Consider the following 24,041-nt stretch of genomic DNA (forward strand, 5'->3'; position numbering starts at 1 on the left):
GATTGGGAAGGGATGTGTTTTAGTAAGGTCGATGGTATTTCTTAGAGTTAATTTCTGGATGTCTATTATTGATTGGATCCTTTGCGGGGTCTCGGGAGGCGATGTTGAAGTAATTAAATGGTATACTGGATTGGATGGGTTTGCGGATACGGAAGCAAAGTAAGATTAAAGAAGATACTCTCGTCGAATCCAGAGAGGTGGTTCATTAGCCTCGCAGTAAAGGCTATCTATGGGACTAGATTTGAAAGCGCCTAAGCAAAGACGAATAGAAGTGTTATGCACAGAGTTCAGTAGCTTCAAGTCAGATTTTGATGAAGACATGTATATGAAGCTGCCGTAGTCCAGTTTTGAGCGGATTAAAGCTCTATATATATTAAGTAAGATGGTTTCGTCCGCACCCCATGTGTACTTTGATAGTGGCTTGATGATACTGAGTCTCTTCATTGCATTGCCCTTTAATACACTAATATGCTGTTTCCAAGTTAGCCTACTGTCAAACGTTAAACCAAGTATTTTGTGATGAGTAACTAGTTGCAATGGAGTTCCATTAAGGGTGATAATTGAACTTTGGCTGCAGGGTCTTCTGCTAAACAGTATTAATTTCGATTTAGTCCTTGAAAGAGCTAATCCGGTTTTTTTGGACCATTCGCTAAGTTGATTTACAGCGGTTTGGAGTACGTTGCATGTGGCGATTGTACTTTTTCCCTGACAATATAAAATAAGGTCATCTGCGTATATTAAGTGCTTGACTGTGAACAAAGGGGAGAACTGTTTGTCTCAAGTTGATCATTTAGAACTACGTATGTGTTTTTTAAATTGTTAATTTCTATATATTCTAATAAAGATAGCTTAAGGCCTTTATTTTGGATGTGAAGAATTTGAAATTCGTCATTAAAAGAATGATTATGATCTAGAAGGTGAACTGCGTATGTAGAATCTATTATTTTTATTATTGAAAGTTTTTTATGTTATGCTATACGTTTGATAAAAGTTCTACCAGTTTGACCGATGTAAGTTTTTAGGCAGTCGCCACATTTAAATTTGTATACACTGCTGTATAATTGCTTTTTATCCATTACTTATTTAAAAATTACCAAAAACATCGATTTTTCTACTTTCCTTGCTTATAACTTTAAAACAATTCAATTTGGAGCAAAGTCGTAAAGAAATAAAATAGTGACAATTAAATTTTATATAAGATACGGATGGTTAATAATATTTTAACTTATTAACCTTGTTGCAAAATAGCAATAAATAAAATAAAGAGAGGGAAACAAGCCTTTTCTTATTCAATGTTTTTTAAACACTTAGATAGCGCTTAGGACCTTCATAATTCGTCTGAAAAATAATTATACATAATAGATCAGTCTACCAAAGTTCATTAAAATTGATATAATAGATTTCGCATAATAATTTTGCAATCTAAATTTTAAAATAAAATTTGAATTTTTTCTAAAACCTTGCACAACAAAAACTTGACCCTATAGAAGTTTGCCAATATTTTTACTTATAAAAACGCTCTTAACCCATTTAGGACCATAGTTACATTAACGCAACATATTGAATGATTTTTTTTTACATTTATACTAAAGTTTTTTTATAAATTGTGAATAGTATTGTGTTAAGAAAGAAAGAAACAAAAACTTCAGAAAATATTTTCTACGCAAAAAATTAAAAGTAGCAAAATAACTATATCAATGATTACAAGCGAGGTACATTCTAAAAAATGCTTTTTCCAATATTTTGGTACATACAAGCCTGCCGAGAGGGCGGTACATCCGGTCGACCAGACCAAAGAACTGATTTTTACTGAACACAAAAATTTCCTGGAATTAATAAAGCTGTAGAAGAAGTTCGAAATTTAAATATAACAGCGGAATTAAAAACAAATTTTAACCAAATAAAAAAAATAAATTAACAAATTGAATGTGTATTAATGTCATCAATTTGGTTTAAAATTTTAACAATAATAAATCACAGGATACAAATACTACAGTGCAGTCAGATAACTATCTCTCTCTTGTCGTTTTCCCATTACTGAGGATCGTGATTTCTTCCAATATTCCTAACAATTTTTCTCCATTGGTCTCTATCTTCACCTGCTCTGAGAACTTCGCAGAATAAGTTTCCAGCTGAATTCTTAATTTTTTCCGACCATCTAGTTGGTGATCGTCCTCTTGATCTTCTCCCCGGAACGTTTCCAGGAAAAACTGATCTCTCCAAACTATCGTTACCCCTGCGACCGACTTGACCAAAAAAATGCAGAATATCTTGGAGACATATTGTGAACAGCCTTTTTTAAATCTCGAGTTGGTTTAGAATGGTAACGTTTGTCCTATGAGCTGTCCATGCCCCCTATTTGTTTTTGGACAATAATGTCGTTTCAGGACTTTCAATATAGCGTTTGTTAACGCAACCAAGGGACAATAAGTATAATAGATAGAATTGACTAATTTCTTGTGTAAAACTGACTCTGATCAAGTATGCTTGGGTTATCAGTCGCTGTTTTCATTTGGTAAGGTGCTGTTAGTTATATGGTGTCTGTGTGAAAAATATAGTTGAGGAGTTGCATGAAATGTCAGTACTAGACTATTTTATGGAAATGTTCAATGAAGATGTTATGAAATCTATTATTTCAATTTCAAAAAATATTCGAGAGATCAGAACCGTCCCAACTTTGACTTGGATCGAAATGATTTAGAAATATTTTTGGGGTTGTTGATTTTGAGCGGATATAACACCCTTCCACGTGTAAACCTTTATTGGTCTTCCGATGAGGATAAGGGAGTTCAGTTTATGAAGAATGCAACGTCATGACATAGATTTCTTGAAATAAAGCGGAACATACATCTTGCAGATAACGATAATCTAGATAAACAAGACAAAGTTCGTCCAACGATCGGCCTGTTGAACAAAAGTTTTTTTAAAATATGGCGTTTTCAGTCAATCCTTATCAATAGATGAACAAATGGCACCATACTTTGACCGCTATTTGGCAAAAATGTTTATAAAAGGGAAGTCTGTTTGTTTAGGGTACAAAATGTGGTACTTTGCATCTAGCAATGGATATTTATACAACTTTGTCCCTTATGAAAGTTACAATATCTGGGACACGTAAAGAGGGGACAGCGATATGAACTGCTAAGGCTGATAATACAGGGAAAGATAAGAGGAGGAAGAAGTATAGGAAGAAGGAGAGTGTCATGGTTGAATTTAACGGACTGGTTTAAATGCAGTTCTATACAGAATAATTCAAAAGAGTTCAGTATGAGTGAAAGAGTTGTTATCAATATTTGAAAGTTGTGAAAAACAAGTCTGCACACAAGATATATTTTGACAATTTCTTTACCAGCTACAAGTTGTTAGTTTATCTGAAACAACAAGGATACTTTGCCACTTAAGCAATTCGTGAAAAGGGGCTGCTAAATTGTCCGTTGAGAAACAAAGATCGCGAAACTATGGATTGTCGCTATGATTAAACTAATAAAATAAGTGTAAAAAACTCGGCAAGACTTTTCTTACAAAAGAAAAAAAATTTAAATTACGAGCAGTGATTCTTGAGATACAATCGGTCAAAGTTGACCGGCAGTTGCAAGGAAGTTATAAACAATAGGATGGTAATGTGTAATAATAAAAAAATATTAAAAAAATTAGGTTGAAGAAAATTTAATTTCTAAATCGTAAAAAAACGTAAAAAATGTATTACCATTTATTGTAATAATGAAGGTCCTTAGTGCAATCATAGTGGTTAAAAAACATTGAATAAGAAAAGACTTGTTTCACCTATTTTTTTTTTGTTTATTGCTATTTTGCAACAAGGGTAGTAAATTAAAACATGTTTGACCAGCCGTATCTCATAAAAAATTAAATTGTGGCTATTTTATTTCGGTACGACTTTGCTACAAAATAAATTATTTTAAAGTTGTAAGCAAGGAAAGTAGACAAAAATCGATGTTTTTAGTAGTTTTTAAATGTTCCCGGCCTATTTGAGAGACCATAAGATAGATCATAAAATAAAACTAAAAAAATAGAAAAATGACTTCGTTAACACAATATGTATTGTTTTTTAGTGCTACTAAAACATTCAGAAATATTTAAATACGTCTATTTAATTCAGCTGACCATATTGGATTTATATTATGATCTCTAAAAATTTAAAACTTCGTCAGTCGGTAATGCGTGACGGCTTTTGAACCACAAATAAATGATCAAATCGTCGCGCAGTTACATTATTTATTATTTTTCAGCAAGTGCAAATATAAATGATTAGTAGAAAAGCATTGACTAGCCTCCCAGGTTTCCAATCACAAAACACAAACAATGAGTCATTCAGACTATCAATGACAAAATGGGAACTTATTCGACCATAAAACAACATTAATAGAAATTTAAAATAAGTGATGTTTTATTAAAACTGTGATTATGTTTCCTAATTATAGTCTCATTTTTTCTTATCGGTTTTACTTCTTAGGTCATTAAACATAAAAAATTGATATAGAGTAATTTTAATCATCTTAATCTCATTAATATACTTCTAATTAATTATTTATGAACGAAGGTTTTGCCATGTCCATTTTAATCTTCATATCTATCTACCTACAAAATATACCGGGTGAGTTTTTACTGCGTCATTGGTCGATAATTCCATTATGACATATAATAACCAAAACAGTTATTTAAAAAAGAATATACTTACTGATATTCTCCAGGCTTGCATAACACGGCGAATTCTACAGGGTAATTAATAACTACGTGGAAAAGCAAATATTTTTTTTTATTGTGACACCCTGTATTTTTTCATATTTAAATTTCTCGCATAATCATTGTTCTTACAATATGGGGTTTGCCACTGCTATACACGGTATTTAACAAGTTATTTTTATTCCGAAATCGCTATGAAATAAACACACTGTATATGAAGAAGGAATAAATAAATACTTAAGTATTCATTTTACATAATGTAGACAGGTACTAGAGGTACTCCAAAGAATCGGAAAGGAGAAAGAAATCGTGAGCACAATCAAATAAAGGAAGCTTGAATATCTAGGCCACATATTGAGACACGATAAGTACCGTTTACTGCAATTGATTGTCCAGGGGAAAGTAGACAGTAAGCGAGGGCCAGGCAGGAGAAGACACTTGTGGCTCCAAAATCTGTGGAAGTGGTTCGGGCTCACATCGGTCGAACTATTCAGACGCGCCGCAAACAAGATCAGAATTGCCATGTTGATAGCCAACGTTCGCAACGGACAGGGCACTTGAAGAAGAAGAAGACAGGTACTAATGCACTGCTTCTCCACTCGTCAGGCATTTGTCCAACTTCCATAGTTCAATTAAATAGACCTGTTAACTAAATTGTCCCTGTCTCTCCTAATTCTTTCCACACTTTCCCAGGAATATCATTTGGTCCAACTTTTCCTTTCTTTATTTTTTTAATAGCTTGAGCCACTTCTTCGTTTTTTATTTTGGTCACCATTGCTGTTACTGTCTCCGTTAACTCAACTGGTTGTCTGTCAAATTCTTCATTTAATAACATGTCAGTTTTTTTTCTACCTCTTTTTGACATTTTTTTCGTGAATTAGTATTTTACTATTTTCATCTCGGATACATCTAATCTGATTAAAATCTTTCGCTTTCTTTGCCCTATGTTTGGCTATTTTATAAATCTTGGCTTCTCCTTTCCTGGTATCAAGTTGATCGTGTAGATTATTATACGCTTCTGCTTTAGCTTTTGCTGCCGCCACTTTTGCATCCTTTTTGACGACCGTATAGTTTTGAAGATCTGTGTCCGACCTATTTTCTTGCCACTGCTTATATAATCTTCTTTTTTCTCTTATTTTTCTTGAACTTAGACTACCACCAGGTCTTCTTATTCTTAAACTTCTTTCCTGGCATTTTTAAGTATTTCAGTAGCAGTATCTCTAATGATACTGGCCATCTTCCTCCAAATTGTGTTGGGAGTTCCTTTCATGTTCCAACACATTTTTTTCTAGTATTTTTGCACTAAATAGACCTTCTTTCTCATCTTTTAACATCCACTACTTGTTTCTTGTGGTCCTCTCCGATATTTTGGTTTGTTTTACTAGTCCTTCATGTACTGATTCATATCCTGCTTTGGATTGGCCCACATGTGCATTAAAATCACCTCCTATTATAACTTTCTCCTCTGATGGAACATCACTCAATATGTCTTACAATTGATCATAGAAAGCTTTTCTTTCATTCTCACCCAGCCCTGTTTGAGGAGCATACACTCACAACATTCAATACTTCTTTATCAAGTACAAATTTCACTGAAATTATTCTATCACTCGTTCTTACAACTTCTAATACGTTATCTTTCATTTCACTATCAGCAATTATACCAAATCTATTTCTAGTGTTACTTTTCCCTACATACCACAACTTGTATCCTTCACCTAGTTCTTTCGTCCTTTATCCTTTCCACCTGGTCTCTTGAACACAAGCAACTTGTATTTAAATTTTTTTCTTCTCCTTCTTTTAAGCGCATCTACTAACTCCACACTCTTACCTGTAAGACTTCCAAGATTCCAAGACCCAATCCTAATTTTTCTAACCTGTAGTTGTCGTCTCCGGTGTAATTAATAAACGTATGAAAAACTGTCTGTATGAGAAACTTGCATCTTGGTGCAAGTTTCCATGTTTATTAATTTTTCTAACTATTGCGCAATATGTTGCAATATTGCGTAGTTAGCCGGAACGCTCTTATTGTGGCATTGTCTTGAAAAAGACAATGCCTTTATGGTTTATTTACTTTTGGTGAAAATAAAACACAGGTTTTCTATGAAGAAAAAAACTCAGCTTCAGAGTCTTAGAAAATTTGCAGAGCCCTTCGAGCAAAGTGCTCTAGGGAGCTACCCTAGACGGGTAAAACCATACTATACACTATACTGACTTGAGATCCGAAAATGTCCCATATTTAAAGACAAATTAACTTTTATATGAAACTTTTTCATTTCTCAACCAATTAAATTTAATTATAAGTTCCAGAAGGAAGGGCGATGCACATCGAGGTGCGTGATTGGTGGCACCTGATGACATAGTGGTGTTTCCCTGAATAGTCCTCACCCGGAAATCCGAACGGAGGCTCATTTTGCTTCCGGAATATTTTACCTCACGAGATGCCATCAGTTTTTATTTTGTTCTCCACATGAGTCCCCCACAAGGACAATATTAGTTTTCAAATTAAGTTTAACATAAATAATTGACAAATATTTGTATACAGAATGTACTACAAAAGAAAATTACGATTTTAAATCATTAACCATATTTCATGTTTTTCAAAAGTAAAAATGTGATTGGCCCACACTTTTTCGATGGCAGTGTGAATGGTGCTCTATGTCTTGATTTTCTAAATAATCTTTTGCCATTACTACTGCAAAATTTTCCACTTAATATTCAACAAAGAATATGGTTTTTACACGACGGTGCTACAGTTCATCAAACTGTTCTTATTTACGCTAAAAATTTAAGGTAATTTATGTAATTTTTATACAATTTAATAATGTAATATGTATGCGTCCACTGCTGGACATAGGTCTCCCTCAGCTGTTTCTATCTGTCTCTGTCTTCTGCGGCTTCCATCCAGTTATTGCTAACACGCTTCGGGTCGTCAGTCAATTTAGTTAGTGGGCGTCCTCTGCTCCGTATTGCTTCTTGCCTTGATCTCCACTCGACAATACGTTTTGTCCATCGGTTGTCTGATAATCTGGCGACGTGTCCTGCTCAATTCCATTTAAGCGACGCGATTTTTTCGATGACGTCTGTTGTTTTTGTTCTACAACGTATTTCTTCGCTTGGGATTCGGTCTCTCAGATTCGGTCTCAAACTTATTCACTACCATTTTTGTGAGTGTTAATATACCTAACTACTTATACGACGTAGTCTGCACAATATCCCTTCCATCAACAGCAATATTTCGATTTTGCACCAGATTAGTCATTATTTGTGTCTTTTTCATATTAATCTTTAGTCCGACCTCTAAAGACGCGTGATATAATTTTTCAAACATTATTATTGCATCATCCATACGTTGCTATATGGCGTGCCCTCCAAGTAAAAACCTGGCAGGACCCTGGGCTACCTATTTTTCGACATACGCCCTTAACGAAACCTCTGCCCCTACGAGTCCGACACCAAAGTGAAGATGCCACGCCACGTATACCAGAAACGTTTCGTGGGGCTCCCCCTTCCCCGTAGTACCTGTGTTGCGAGTACCTCACCTACCCGTTATTCCCACACCACGGTCGGATAGGTTCGGCAGGCGGAGGAATTTCCACCTCGCACGTAGACAGGTCGCCGCCGAGGATCTCTCCTCTACCACTCTTGGATCTCCCGGTGGGTACGTGCCGGGGCACCCACACCACGCCTGACACAAGGTCAGGAGAGGTATGTACGGGCCCAACTCGTTCAACCTCACCAGGCTCTTTTGGAATGGGAGTAGAGTGGTCCCACGAGAGTCTCGTCTCGGATACTAGGAATGTAGACCGGTGACCGTGTCGCCGAAGCGACCGTGAGCGTTTCTACCAACCCGACACCTCAAGCGATGGCTCTCCACCTTCCGATTCCTACCCATTAGTCGCCTCTTACGACAGGCAGGGCTTTCTGACCCCGGCCGTATTCTTATCTACGCGAGCCGGACGGAGGCATCATCCATACGATCGGCTATAAGGACAATGTCATCTGCAAATCTCAAATGACTAAGCATCTCTCCATTTATGTTGATACTATGCTCGTTCAGATACGCCTTCTTACAAGTATGTTCTAAAAGCGTCGTGATTAGCTTTGGAGAGACGGTGTCTCCTTGCCATACTCCTCGCTGTATTTATTTGTTTCTTGTTCAGATAGTCTTACGCTAGCTGAGGCATTTTGGTAGGTTGGCATTTAATAAATAACTAATACAAAATATAACAAATATGCAATGAATGTAATTATAAATGTGATATTAAGAAAATAAGTCTAAAGTAAATGTTCAAAACGTCCACCTCCAAAGTCTATCCAAGTTTGTTACCGATATTCAAATACCCGAGCTACATTTCTTAACATTTGTAAGTTGTTAAAAGCTTCTCTATTCTACTTTGTATATCACCTGGCGTTGTTGGACGCTTCTAGGACATAAGGTTTTTTTATATAGTCCCGCATGGAAAAATCAATTTTTGATAATTCTGGTGATCGCGGTGGCCAAATTGTCTGCCCTGCTCTGCCTATCCACCTCGCAGCAAAGTTATTATTTAGATGATTGTTAATAAGAACAGGCGGAAATAATATTAACTATCAAAAGACGAAAACTTGAGTACTTGGGACATGTGATGAGAGGGCAAAAATACGCATTATTACAACTTATTATGCAAGGCAAAATCCGAGGAAAGCGAAATGTGGGAAGACGAAGAATATCCTGGCTTAAGAACTTAAGGGAATGGTTTGAATGCAGTAGTGCACAACTTTTTAGAGCGGCAGTCAACAGAGTCCGCATAGCCATGATGATTTCCAACCTTCGATAGAAGATGAAACTTAAAGAAGAAGAAGAAATAAGAACAGTGTGATAAACTGTAGCACCGTCATGTAAAAACTATATTCTTTGTTGAATATTAAATAGAAAATTTTGCAGTAGTAACGGCAAATGATTATTCAAAAAATCCAGACATATAGAATCCAGTAAGGATTGATTAATGCATAGTAATCTTATATACTAAAAGGCTAAGCTCTTTTCTTGTGAGCAATACTCCTCCTAAACGGTGATAGATAGGAGAATAATTTTTTCGAATAATTAAACAGATTGTTGAGTAGATTCCCCCTAAGGCTTAAAATTAAAAAAATTCGAACCGGTTTAAAAATGGCGGCCATAAAATGAATTTTTCCTATGGTAAAGTATAGGTATTCAATATTATACACAATGCAACAACGCGTCAGTTCTCGAATGCTGGAATGCATCAACAAGTGTTTCCACTTAAGGAATAACGATAATGACCACTCAAAATTCGGGATCCTCCTGTCTCCGATTTTAATTTATGGGGTCTGTTTTACACTATCTGATGAGTTGGTATTTTTTTATTTTTATGTTTAGTTAGAAAGTATTCTGTTTTCAACAAGTGCAGCGTGTGTGAGGTGTTGTGATTGATATTTAGAGATTTAGACTACGTTTTGAGTTTAATACTTGAAGAATTAAATAATGAGGTAAGCATTATTTTGTTTTTAATTTATTAGTTAGAAATATATTATTAATTTTGTTGGGAATAAGCCAAAATTTTACTTTAAATTAGGTTTATTTTAAATAAATAAATAAAAAATAAACTTATTATAAAGTAAAATTGTGGCGTATTCTCAAAAAAGTGGAACAGTAGGCGGTAGTGTAGACTAGCGCGGAGCATCATACTGTTTTCTGTATTTTTTAAATTTAAATAATATTTAAATTTAAATTTAGTTAGTTAGTTAGTTAGAGTTCTCAAACCGACTTCTTTTTCTTAAACGTGGCATTTTACAATCTAAAATATGCAAAAAAAAGTTACTTCCGGTTTTACTTCCGTTTTTTATTTAAGAGTGGCGGAGTCTAACAATCATATTGTTTCTGTTTCCTAATGTAAATCTTCCTGAAAATCCTAAAAAACGACTGTATCGATTTTTAATTTAAAAAAATTGGCGTCGATACAGTTTATTTTTAGGATTTTTGGAACATTTACACCAGGCGACGGAAACGATGGGTCGTTAGACTACGCCCCTCTTAAATATCAGCAAAACTTACATCAAAACTCGATGTCGAGTTGGTCCGCTAGTATCTGTTAATTTTTCTACAGAAAAATTTATTTTTAAAAATAAAGACAAGCCACACAGACCGACTAAAAAGGTTATAATCTGAAAACTGTCATTTTTTCAAAGCTTAGTGTTTTACCAAATCAAAAGATGCAAAGACACAATAGGTATATCTCTGAATACGTCGTTGATATTGGGATTTAAACAAACTACTAGTATCGAAAGAAAAATTATAAAAAAAACCTTCACGTCTTTTTTAAACTGCTTTTATAGTACTAGTGCTAATAATACGAATTAATATTATAGAGGACCATGGACGCATCTAGTATTTAAGGTCTAATGTCTATATATCTATATATACAGCCCTTGCTGTCCAATTTTGGACATAGGCTTCCTCTTCCTTTTTTCACGTCTCTCTATTGTAGGCAGTTTGTATGAACTTCGGGCCTGCGTGTTTCTTCAAGTCATCTGACCATCTCATTTGTGGACTTCCTCTTTTTCGTTTGTAACTATATGGTCTCCAGTGTATAATCATCTTATTCCATCTGTCGTCTTTCTGTCTTATGGTATGTTCAGCGAACTTCCACTTAAGTTTTGCTATCTGCGTTAACACATCTGTCACTTGTGTATTATTGCGGATCCAACAATTTCTTTTCTTGTCTTATAGCCTGATGTTCAGCATTTGCCTTTCGCTCTTTGGGTCTTTGCTATGTTTTCCATGTTTTCCTTTGTCCAAGTTTGAGAACCGTAGATTAGAACAGGAAGTATACATTGGTTGAAGACTCTTGTTTTTAAATATTGGGGGTATTTTCTAGGGTATTTATTTTCTAGGTATTTTCTAAGGTCTAATGTATAAATCTTAAATGAACGTATATGGTAATTGAGTCAAACCAATAATGAAAGTTACTCGAAATAATAAGGAGAAAGTTTTCACCACGAACTTACAGACTTAGAACACTATTATCACAAACTAAGAATAACACAAAGAAGGATGGAGCGTTCAATGATATGAGTAACGGAGTAGAGGAAGATCACCAGCACGATGATGCGAAAGATGGCAAAAAATTGGATCCATACTGCACTAGACCGAGCACTCCGGATACAAACAGGGGAGGCCTATGTCCTACAGTAGCCTTAAAACGGACTAATGATGATAATGAACGAACAAAACTTTTCATTTTTTTTATAAACTAGTTTAACAAATAGACAAAATACCATAGTACATTTATATTTAGCTGTACAAGCCATAGCTCGATGTTCTTACAATAACAATAAGACTACACAGTCCCATATCAAACTCATTAGATGTACAAATATAGTTTTTATTACTTTACTTTTCAAGACAAGACAAATTAAAATCTATAAAATGTCGTCCTCCAAATTTCAAAAGCATTAAATATGATATATGTTTATTACACAAGGAAAATGTTTCTTTACTTTTTGTCAAAGATTGTTACATTAAAAAATATATAAAAAATTCAAACTAAATTATACATCACGAAAGTTTTCGTCAGTTTTTCTATCTCAAAGTTTGAAATCATTGAATAAATGAATTAATTTTAGCGAAACAAACCAATTATTTGAAGTGTACAATTTATTTCAAAAATAATCAAAGTTTTTAGTTGTATAAAGTATTGTATATTACTGTTATCCATATTACAATATTTATTGCATTTCCAGTGTTTGCTGTCAACCGGAAACTTAAAAGTTTGGTGAATTCGCCAAATAAGAAATCATACTCAGATTTGCAAATTCCTCCACAGTAAGTTTGTGTAAATACCAAAAATTTAGTTAACTAAGTTAAAAATTTAGTTACTTTGATTTGACATTCCATTAAAAAATAACAGATAATGAGCTCATGGATAGCTTAGTAGAAAGATATTATAGGAAGTATTCACTATAGGTTACACGATCATTAAAAAAATAATATTTCAAGACTGATAAATAAATTAACAAATTGGGAAACAAGTTCGGAAATCGTTATCAAAATACAAATTTTGAGAAGGATTTCCAAAGTGGAAATATAAACGTATTTTAACCTTTAATTGTGGCTTATTCCCATTTAAATATTAATTACTTTAAAATGCCACAAGAACAATATCAGCAACAGCTTCATAACAATATCAGTATCCGAAGCTCTAATTAAAATCCTTGATCCAGATGCAATCTTATGAGCGTGAAAAACAATCCACGTATCCGCTTCTTCGTGGTAATATGTATTTACAATCCACTTCTTCAGTTTTTTAATGTAATTATTGTGAGCTTGATACAAGTAACACTGATGATCAACGATTAAAAATATTTTTTTGTTTTAAAAATTTTTACTATTCCAATAATCATCCAAAAAGCTTACCAGTGCCTCTTTAAAACGATAGTTTTAAGGCTTTGCAAAAAATCTTTAGGCCTAACTTGTTGAGGTCCTGAAATTGTATATGGAATATCGAATTCCTTTCAAGCTTGACGTTCAAAATCTTTGATTGCGGGTGACAAATAGCGGTCCAATATTAAATGGGTTTGTATAGCATTTGTGAACAAGTTTTTATAAGTATTGATTCTGCTAATTTTTTTAAATGTTTGTGCCATAGAATAGAGTTACCAATGAGGTGTAAGTAATAAAAGCCATCTATTATTTTCTACGTTAATAAATGTGGGCTCAACCATTTCGGTGTTCGATTTCAAAGTTTTCTCAAATGTTGCTTTCTGAGTTTTCAACATTTCACCAGTACATAAAAAAAGTGCATTCAGCATGGGTGCGAGTGGAAAAGTCAAGCAATATTCTAGATTAACTTTCTTTTCTATACTAACTGCCAGAAGTCGTCTCGTTTCATTTTCATCAACACCTTCTTATTTTATCGTTAGTCTTGAGAATTGTTGTGGTGTTTTAAGAACCAAAATTGATGATTTTGTAAAGTTTTATAGGTTTCTCGAATCTTCCAGGAGTTGAAGAGCAATTTGAAATAAACTCTAATTTTTGTTGGCTGCCAGTTTCTTTGACGTTCAGTAGGAAATAGGCAACTTCTTAAGATGTAGCTTTGCCAGTGGAAATATAAAACAACTGTTGGTGATTAATTGTATCATCACATGGATTCATCGTTTCTTTTATTCCCTGTATATTATCTAAGTATTTGTGTCCTTTTGAATTTTGTTTTTTTTTTTCAAAGAGTGTGAAGTATCATCTTTATTAGTTAATTCAATATTTTCTTTCGCAATTGATAATATTTTTATCCTCATGCTGTGGCTGAGTGCTCATGCTTGTACTTACCGTTAGTACTACATTTTTCTGTTAAACTCACTTGCAGAATTTATAAAAAAAGTCATTTTTTAATTATCAAATAATTATAGTCTGGAAAAAATTATACCGGGCAAATTACATATCAAATAATTTTTATCCATTAAACAGATCGGTGAAAGTCTTTGTTATATCGGATCCTTTATCCAGCAGACAAGGGGAATGCAACTGTGATAATGGATAAAGTTCAATATGAAAACAAAATTAAAGATCTAATAACACACGGACCTTACACAAAGTTAAAAAAGGATCCAGCAAAGCCTGTGGAAAACAGAATATATAGAACTTTATTCAAGTTTAAAGATTATGTAACAAATTATCAAAGAAGATTAATTACACCTCATTACAGTAAGACCCCTCATTTTTATGGAGTACCGAAAGTTCATAAAACGAATATACCACTTAGACCTATTTTGTAGTACCATGAATTCTCCTTGTAGTGAACTGTTAAAATTTTTATTAAGTATACAACCATTTGCAAATAAAAATGACACATTTATAATAAATACACAACAAAAATAGATTATTTACAAATGTATATATATATATATATATATATATATATATATATATATATATTGATTATGATTAGTTACAATGTATATATATATATATATATATATATATATATATAATTATATATAATTATAATGGAGATATTGAAATTATGTACTAATATGGTAATATTAGGTTATTCATACTAAATAATGAATTTTATAAACAAAATTTTGGTATAGCAATAGGCTCTAGTTTATCTCCATTACTAGAAGATATATTTATGAAGGATTTTGAAACAAATATTATTTCTAAACAAACACGTTCCTGAATGATATAAACGATAAAGAAGAGACAATAACATTAACTATGGAAAAGGAATATAATACCACACTATGACAATGTCAACAACATTCAAAACAACAAACACATTGAGATCTATTTAACTAAAACTAAATCTAACAATGAACAAGAAAGAACAAAGAATTGTATTTATGAAATACCTTGTGACTGCGATCAGTTTTATTTAGGTGAAACATCAAGGCCGTTAAATGTTAGAATAAGTGAACATCAATCGTATATCAAAAATAGGGAATTTTATAGATCTCAAATATGTAAACATGCATGGGAAAATGAACATAGGGTTCAATAAAACGATTCAAGTATAGTTCTAAAAGAAACAAATGGTAAAAAGAGAAAAGTCAAAGAAGCAGCTCTAATCATGCTAAATGAAACGAATTGTGTCGCAAATGCCTCGACAGAATGCAGTAGGATCTATTTACCCATATTAAAAGACGAAGTTAATAAAAAGACAATGTCACTATTAGTAAGTCAGTAACGTATCGAGAATATATCATTTATGTTTTTTAAGTAATATAAAATCAGAATTTGGTGTTTATTGAGAGTAAACTAAATGTAAGACCAAATACTTTCCATCTCGGGATAGTATTATGAGGTTTTTTCCTGGTTTTTCCTCATAATTTACTATGGAATCACTAACAGGAGAATTTTACTGTCACCATAGCATGTGGTTGTCTTTTTAAAGACAAATCACATGCTATGATTTTTTTCTGACGGATATTCTCAAGTTAAAGTTGATTTCATGTAATCGAATGAAGTATCTTACAACAAAGTCGTCCCAGGAACGGAACTCAGTTATATTAACAATATCATTTTAAAGTCGTCTACTTTAAAATATGTAATACATGTCTAAATTGTCAATATAAATGAGTCAGATAAAATTAAATTATGTAAAGAATTTTTCACCAGGTAACCAAAAACAAAATTTGTTTAATTTATGTCTGTCTTTTAAGAACGATTTCCGAAGTGAAAAGGCATATTTCATCAAATTAAATCATTAAGTGATTAAAAAGTTGATGTAAAATATTGTAAAATAGGTTCGTAAAAAAAGTACTGTGGTTTTAAGCTCAACTATATACATAATAAAGAATTATAATGAAATTAAAAACTCAAACAATCAACTTTGGATCTGATTTGCTCTGTTTTTTTCATGAAGTCTCCAGAGATATACTTTCTCTAACAAGTTAGTGTGGTCATCACAAAACTAAAATTCTTGTAAAAATGTAACTTTTAAAAACACTGCAAATATCATATAAAGCTCTTGTACGTTAAAACTCGCAAAATTGCCAATATGTGTGAGGCAGGAAGATTTCATTACGAGAAGAAATGTTTATGTTATTTCCGAAGTAACAAAATAATTGGAAGAAATTAAGAGAAGATGTAAGTGAATAAAAATAATCATATATTTAAGAGGATAAATATAAATTATTAAATTAAATTGTAATATACTGATTAAACCATTGAAGATAATATAATTAAAGATCTTTGATGGTAAAATCGCTCGAAATAGATTTGTTTTATGTATTCTGTTGTTTGGATATACATTATATACAAAATACGCCAAAAATAAACATTTTTAACAAACTTATTTTGAAATCTAACAAAGTTAACTCTTCTGCAAAAGCAGAAGAAGAGCACCGGGTCGAAGAGATGCGTTCAGGTCGTGTCCTGCGAACCCTTGGGGCCTGTTGAACGCTTTGTCTCACAGCGGCGAGGCTCGAGTGGGGACGGAAAGCTATAAAACGCAGCCCACCACCTCTCTTCGCAACATTTCAGTGATCGTGTTTTTGGTGTGACTTTTTTTATCACGGGTTATTTTTTCGTGTATTGCGCTCAACGACAAACCACAAGGTACGTATTTTTTTATTAACTTATAAGCGGTAAAAATTAAATAAATTTTAAGACAAATACCAAAGTAAATTTTATTAAAACGAATGACTTTTTAGCGTAATAATTTTGTATTTTTTTTTCTTCGAAATAATACTACAAAAAAGGAAAGAATTTATTTTTTTCTTAACATTAGATCTAGAGTTTGTCTAGTAAAAGTTTAACAAACGCACAAATAAACTAATTTTTGTGTTCACTTTGATAACATTTGATGCGGTTTTGTAATAAATATCAATTTATTTAATTTTAAATACATACTGTAAAAAATCGAATATGTATGAATCGCTAAAGCTTTTGAAGTATGATATCTTGTTGAATGCTGAATTTTTTAAATCATTCAGATGGATTTGAAAAAAAAAATATTACAAAAAGCGAAAAAATGTTTCAACTTTTAGATTTAAAAGTTTGTTGAATAGTTAGCTAACAATTTAATTTTTTCGGTTATTTTGATATTGTTTCTAAATAATATTAGAAATTTTTTTTTGTCATAAATAAAATATAAAAATATATTTTATAAATATGTACCTAATACAAAAATTGTATCAAAGAGGTTAAATATGTAAGAAGCTTTCAGTTTTTCAGCTTGTTTCCTGTTGATTTATTGTAATGGCTTTCCAATATCATTATTTTATCTTCTATCGCTCAAGTATGTTTTGTGTATATATTTTTTGTTACTCTCTCTATAATTTTTCTACGCCTTTGGTTTTTGCTTTGTATTTACATCTAAAAGTACTTCTCTTAAGGCTCTTGTTGCATTATATGTGATTTCCTTTTGGATTTACCTTTTTTTCCAACTTAATTTAAATCACAATGTTAAACAAAACTGTTTTTTACTTTGTTATGATACTATTTCTACAAGATATTGCAAATGAAGCAAAATATTATGTTTTTGGCAAAAATATGAGTTTTTTGTAAAATAATAATGTAAAAGAGATATTGTTCTATCAAAAAAGAGTCAATTATGGATAGCTCTTATAGATTATTTACTTTGTAATATTTTTCTAGTGTTTAGTATGTTTTTCTTTTTCTTCTTGACTATTTTTTTCTTTTAAATCTTTGAATTTTCTCTGACCGATTCATTCTGTTTTAACTTGGTTATTTTGTGATATTATTTTAGTGTTTTCTCTGCTTTTTTTTTCTAAAATGTTAAAATAAATTATATGGAAAATAAAATTTTTTTTTTATTATGACGAGGAAATCCCTTATAAAATAATAAAGATGTAAGAAAATGTTGTGTATTGCCATAAATATGAGTCTGTTTTAAAGTAAAACTAATATATAACAGGATATAATAGTAGTTAATAGTAGTAAATACTTTTGTACATATTTTATAGACTTTTTTCCAATTTTTTTAGTATATTGCTTTGTCCTTTCAGTTCTATATTCATTTTTATTTAAATCTACTCTAGTTCCCTCTAGTTATTTCTCTTTTTGTTTTGCTGTTTTAAATATATTTAAAAAGATTTGAGTCTCTTTTAGTTCGCTTTTCTTGTTATATCATTGTATGTTGGCTTAAGATTTACTTTCAGCTTTACCTTAGAGCACTTATCAAAATTTAATACAAACATCTTAAAATACTAAACAAGTCTTAGTTTTTAGTCCATAAATAGGATCTTATATATTTTCTAGCAAGACTACAATATGAGAATGGATCATAATTGTTAATTTTGGAAGCTTCGATATAGGGATCTTTTTGTATTTTTGCTCGTTTTGCTTTGGATTTTCTACGTAAAACCTTTTTGAACAATCTTTTTTGTTGCAGTATAATTTCATATAAATATGGCAGTTTCGGAAAAATGCTATTTTTCCACTACAAAGTATCATTTTATTCTTTATTTTTAAAACACTGATGTTAAAAATATACTTGTATCAAATACATATTCAAATACGTTATTTGCCACAACACAAGTGCAAAAAGTTAAGTATTTCTTTCACGCAGGGCGAGTTAGACAACAAGTCGAATGCAATGTACCTACACGAGTTGCAATGTCTTTTCTATGTTCATAAAGAAACAAAAAAAGTTTTATTTAGATAGCACTAAGTATAGTAATTTGTTTATTGATGTGCAACAATCTTCTTTTTCGGTCCTGTTCAATCCTTTACATTTTTTAGAAACGAGTAATTTTTTCTTCCCGGATCCCTTTTTCACTCAAACTTTCACTCTATTATTGGATTTAGAGTGTTAAATTTCTTTTCTATTAAATTTAGATATTTTGTTCTGAGCTGTTAGCGTACCATACTGTGTTGTGGAAAATGCCGTCAATTTTGACTCCAGTACATTAGAAAGGTGTGTTTAATACACAAACTAAATATGTATCATCATCATCATCATCATCATTCTCAGCGTATTCTAATGATTATGGTGTAGCCTCTCTTATACAGTCGTTCTTTATTTCTACCCATTTATGTCTAATATTCTCTTTTCTGTTCCATGTTGTACCGGCTTTTATAGTCTGATCTTAAATTTGTACTTCTTGGCCTCTTAACACCTCTTGTATATCTTGGAACCTTCTCGAAATCTATAAAGGTTAATGCTAGCGGTATTTCTCTTTAGCTCTATTCATTAGTTCTTAAAATATATGGATATAATTCAAGGTACTGAATCCACTTCTGAAGCCAGCTTGCTCTTTTGGCTATGCAGCATCTAATGCATTTGTTAATCTGTTGTTGATTATCTTTGTGTATAAATATCTTGTATATAATTGGTAGTCGACTTATAGGTCTGCAGTTTGTAATATCTTCTTTGCTACCTGTCTTATGAACGAGAATTATGTTTGCTGTATTATAGTTGTGTGGTATGCATCTTTATCTTACGCAGTTCGTAAATATGCCTGCTAAGATTTTCCTAGTTTTTTTTTGCCAGCGTATTTAAGCAGTTTCACTGTTAGGCCATCTATTCCAGCTGCTTTAACGCTTTTCATTTTTGTAATTGGCGATTCTACCTCTTTCGGAAGGACTTCTGGTAGATCAGAAGTGTTTCAGGAGCTTTGTATAGTCCTCTGTAAAATTTAGACACGAGTTGCATTATTTCATTTCTGTCTGTAATTCTGGTGTTTTCGTTTGTTAGAACAACGATTTGCTTCTACCCAATGATTAATGCTTTTCTTGCTTTCTTATAGCTTTTTCTGTTTTCAATTGCATTTTCTACCAGTCTTTCATTGTATTTTCTTATGTCTTCCTTAATACTTTTCCTTTTTGGCTTACAATGTTCATTTTGTTGTTGCGGGCCTCTGATTTCTTTGGTACTCTCGAGGATGCTTTCCATTAATTGAGAGCTGTCAATTTGGTCATGTAATCTTTAATCAATTGTCCTTTGGTAGTGATCTGAGTTTTCTTTTGGATTGTTAATATTTATACCGGTTACTGTTGGTTTTGAGATTAATTTTATTCTTTCTAGTTTTAGATCTAAATCAATTTTTGCTCTTTAAGTGATTACTGACTGTTTGAAATTCATTTATTACACTGACATATTTTATCGTAGAAATCTTGTTGGTTAGAATAAAGTCAATTTCGTTCTTAGTGGTTCCATTTGATGCTACTTAAGTCCATTTTCTGTTCGATTTTTTTTAAAGAATGGATTTGCAATAGTCATGTTTTGATAGTGTGCAAACTGAACCAGTCTTTCTCCCCTTTCATTTCTCTCACCAATTCCATACTTTCCTATAACCTGTTCTTTTCCGTTTCTTTTTCCCACTTTGTCATTTAAGTCACCAATTAAATACTTGACGTGACTTTTATTGTTACTTATTGCTTCAGTTATGTTACTCCGAGTTACTCCTTCTGCTATATAACGTACTCCCATAATACGCCATATATTGCCAGGGATTACGCGACTTATGTCTTCGTGGTCGTAGGAGGTAGGATTCGTTGGCAGAGCTGGCTGACTTTGTAGATCAGCTATGACCCATTCGACACTATTAGTTAGGCGTTTACCGAAGATAGTTTGCTTTTATCAGCAAAAGAACAACCCCTCCACTACCTATACCAACGTTTAATACCCAAATGTGTTCTATACTATTGTACATCAAAATGCCGTTGGCTGTTTAAAATATAGTCTCGGCATGGGGAAATATATCCCCCAAAAATCAAACTTGAAAAATTCACTAAACATTTTTTATTTAACATTTTATTAAAAACATTCAACAAGAATTTGCTGAATATGGTTAATGTTTTAACTTCCACCTTGTAGTTAATAAATCTAATAAACTTTTAATATCTGTCTGGTGCAAATTTTGATATTTCTCTTCGACATCCCTTGTATATCTATAACTTTCTTTTAAGCGATGTCATTGTACGGGTTGCGCCGAAGAATACAAATTGATCTTAATGTCGTCTTCGCAGAGGCCAATTTTTAAATCGCGGGTCGACAAACTTCCTGTAACGATTGACGAATTACTTTTTTCTTCTCCACTTCTATTTCTATCAAGTAGGCTAAATGAGATAATCGCAGGAAACGAGATGATTGGCTGGACTGGACTCTCAAGAACTCTTTTTATCCGGGTAAAATGCAATTGGCTTCGGCGTTTTTTTCTTTTATTTGATTTATTTGGTGTCATTGAAATGGAAATGACGACTAAGTGTCTCTAACGATGCACAAATTAAAAAAAAAAGGAAAAAAAATAGAGTTTTAATCGTTTGTGCCATTTTTATTACTCTACTTCGCTTAATATTACTTTTTGCAACTATTGGTAGAAAACTAACAATTTGGTACGTTATATATAAAGATTAACAAAAATAATTGACAATGCGGATCCTTTTTACTCTCTATAAGAAACTTAGCTGCTTCTGAATAGTATTTTCTATTCTTATAAGTATTTTATACCTGAACAGAAATTGTAGGCGCCCATATTATTGGTTAATTAAAAGTACTGCAACATTTGACACTAGAATAAGTATAAATTGGTCTATACTTTCATCCATATTCTCCAAGATTAATTTCAGACTGTTAATGAATATATTCATTATATGCTTTCATTTGGCAGCTTTTCTTATAAAGGTTTAGTAATGTTCTATAAATGCAGACATACCCTTGCTGTACTCTTATATAGTATGTGTAAATATACAACAGTAAATTTTTAAATAAATCTCTCTTGTAAAAGACATCGTAAGGAGTGGATTTGATTTCTAATTTTCCTCAAGATATTCCTATTCATAGTCTGTAGAGAAAAAACATGCATTAATTAGTGAATTTTTGAAAAAATTTTGAAAGGGCAATGTCAAGTGTTTGCAACTCCAAACCCAAACTGTTGGTTGTAATTTTTTTATGGCACTTTTAAGGTGCAAAAACGGTGTTTTTTGTTTATTTTTAATTTTATTTTATCAAATCAATATCGTGGGGTAAAATGAACACAATATTATAAAAGTACATACAAAAATCTTTAATTTGAGCTTTGCTATATTAAATTTGGCCCAATAGTTTATGCAAAATTAACAATCGAAGACCAAAAATGTCAGTTTGTATTTAGTTTTCTGAGATTATCATATTAAATTCGTTTGCTCTTATGTTAAATCTATGGACCAGTCTTTGCAGACTATCTTTATCTTGGGCTATCAATATTGCGTCGTGTGCGCAACAGCGTATTTTTATTTCTTTCTTTCCCATTCTGTATCCTCTTCCTTTGTTAACGCTTTTAATAATTTCATCCATAATTAAATTGAAGAGCAGTGGGTTCAATGAATCGTCTTGTCTCATTCCGCTGCCTATTTCTATATGTTTTGTAAATTGTCCATCTATTCTGACTTCCATTTTGTTGTTTTGGTAGGTGTTTTCGATAGTTTTTATAATATTTAGGGGAACTTCGCTATTATACAGAAGATAGATTACATCTTTGAGTCCTACTCTGTCAAATGCTTTCTTTAGGTCAATTAGACACATAAATGTTGGACTATTATACTCTAGTGATTTCTCAGTAATTTGCTTTAGAACGAATATTGCATTTGTACACGATCTTCAACTACGAAAACCCTGCAAAACTTATCCTCTGATTTATTAGCACTTGTAAAATTTTAGTTGTAAATTAAAGTTTTAGCATAGTATTTAACAAGTTTATACCTCTGTAGTTTTTTGGCTGTTTTTATCTTCTTTTTTGGATAGTAGAATTAGTTCGCTTGTTTTCCATTCTTCCGGTATTTTATTGTGTTTTATAATTTTATTAATTAATGTTGTTAATTGTTCTATCATTTCTGCTCCACAATATTTCAGTAATTCGTTTGGTATCCCGTCTTTACCTTCTGCTTTTCTGTTCTTCAGGTTTTCATGTATTTTCCGAACTTCCTTTACATTTACATCAAGTTCTTCATTTGTGGTAATTTCTGGTGTTTCTGGTTCTAGCGTCATTTGTTCTTCCTTTGCATAGAGCTTTTTTAGGTAGTTAATCCACGTAGCCTTTTCTATGTATTTTGGTTCTATTAGCTGCTTTACCTCCGTTCTTTGACCTCTTATGAAGCGCCATATATTTCCTTTTGCAGACCGTAAAAACCATGTTCCTTTTCTTTCGAAAAGCGTTCCCAGTGATCAATTTTTATTTTTCTGTGCATGTTTTTTGTTTCTAATTGTCTTGTAATTATGGTATGACTCTTATGTTTTGGTTGACATGTATTTCAGGTAAGCTTTTTTCTTTTCTTTACATTTATTTATATTTATATTTCTTTCACCAAGAACTTCCTTGGCCGAGGCTAAGATATTAAACTTAATTGTTGCCCAGTTTTCTTCGACTCCATCACTTTCTGCGATATATGTGTTTCTGCTTTTTTCGGTTATTCTTTTTTTAAATAGGTATCTTGTGGAGTCATCTTGTAAGCTTTCGACTTTTATTTTTGTGGTGTATTCTGGTGTTTTGTTATCACATTATGTTTTTTCATTCGGATTTTGCACAATACCAATTTATGATCTTCTTCCTTTGCCCTATCCGTTTCGTACGTTGGCTATTAACAAGGCTATTTTGACTTTGTTTACGGAACCTCTGAACAGTTCGGTCGATGTTAGTCCGAACCATTGTCGCAGGTTATGCATCCATGAGTGTCGTCTTCTTCCCGGCCCCCTCATACTGTCGATTCTTCTTTGGACTATTAACTGTAGCAGCCGGTACTTAGTATGCCTCATGACATGTCCGAAGTACTCAAGCTTCCGTTTCTTTACGGTGAAGATTATTTCTTTGCTTTTGCCTATTCTCTGCATTACTTCCACGTTAGTGATGTGGTCTGTCCAGGATATCCGAAGAATACGGCGATATATCCACAGCTC

General features: G+C 32.4%; 2 protein-coding genes across 2 annotated transcripts in view; one reads left to right on the forward strand and one right to left on the reverse strand.

The window, feature by feature from the left end:
* The window catches only part of LOC140431198 (serine/threonine-protein kinase S6KL-like), a 277,715-nt gene that overhangs the window by 140,141 nt on the left and 113,533 nt on the right, over window positions 1-24,041 (reverse strand). The gene's annotated exons all lie outside the window — the stretch shown is intronic.
* LOC140431199 (uncharacterized) overlaps window positions 16,605-24,041 on the forward strand; it is a 30,322-nt gene continuing 22,885 nt past the window's right edge. The window contains exon 1 of the mRNA XM_072519123.1: window positions 16,605-16,762. The gene's annotated coding sequence lies outside the window, so the exon portion shown is untranslated. The remainder of the gene's footprint in view (window positions 16,763-24,041) is intronic.

This window comes from Diabrotica undecimpunctata, unplaced genomic scaffold (assembly GCF_040954645.1).
Source record: "Diabrotica undecimpunctata isolate CICGRU unplaced genomic scaffold, icDiaUnde3 ctg00000593.1, whole genome shotgun sequence".
Taxonomy (NCBI): Eukaryota; Metazoa; Arthropoda; class Insecta; order Coleoptera; family Chrysomelidae; genus Diabrotica; species Diabrotica undecimpunctata.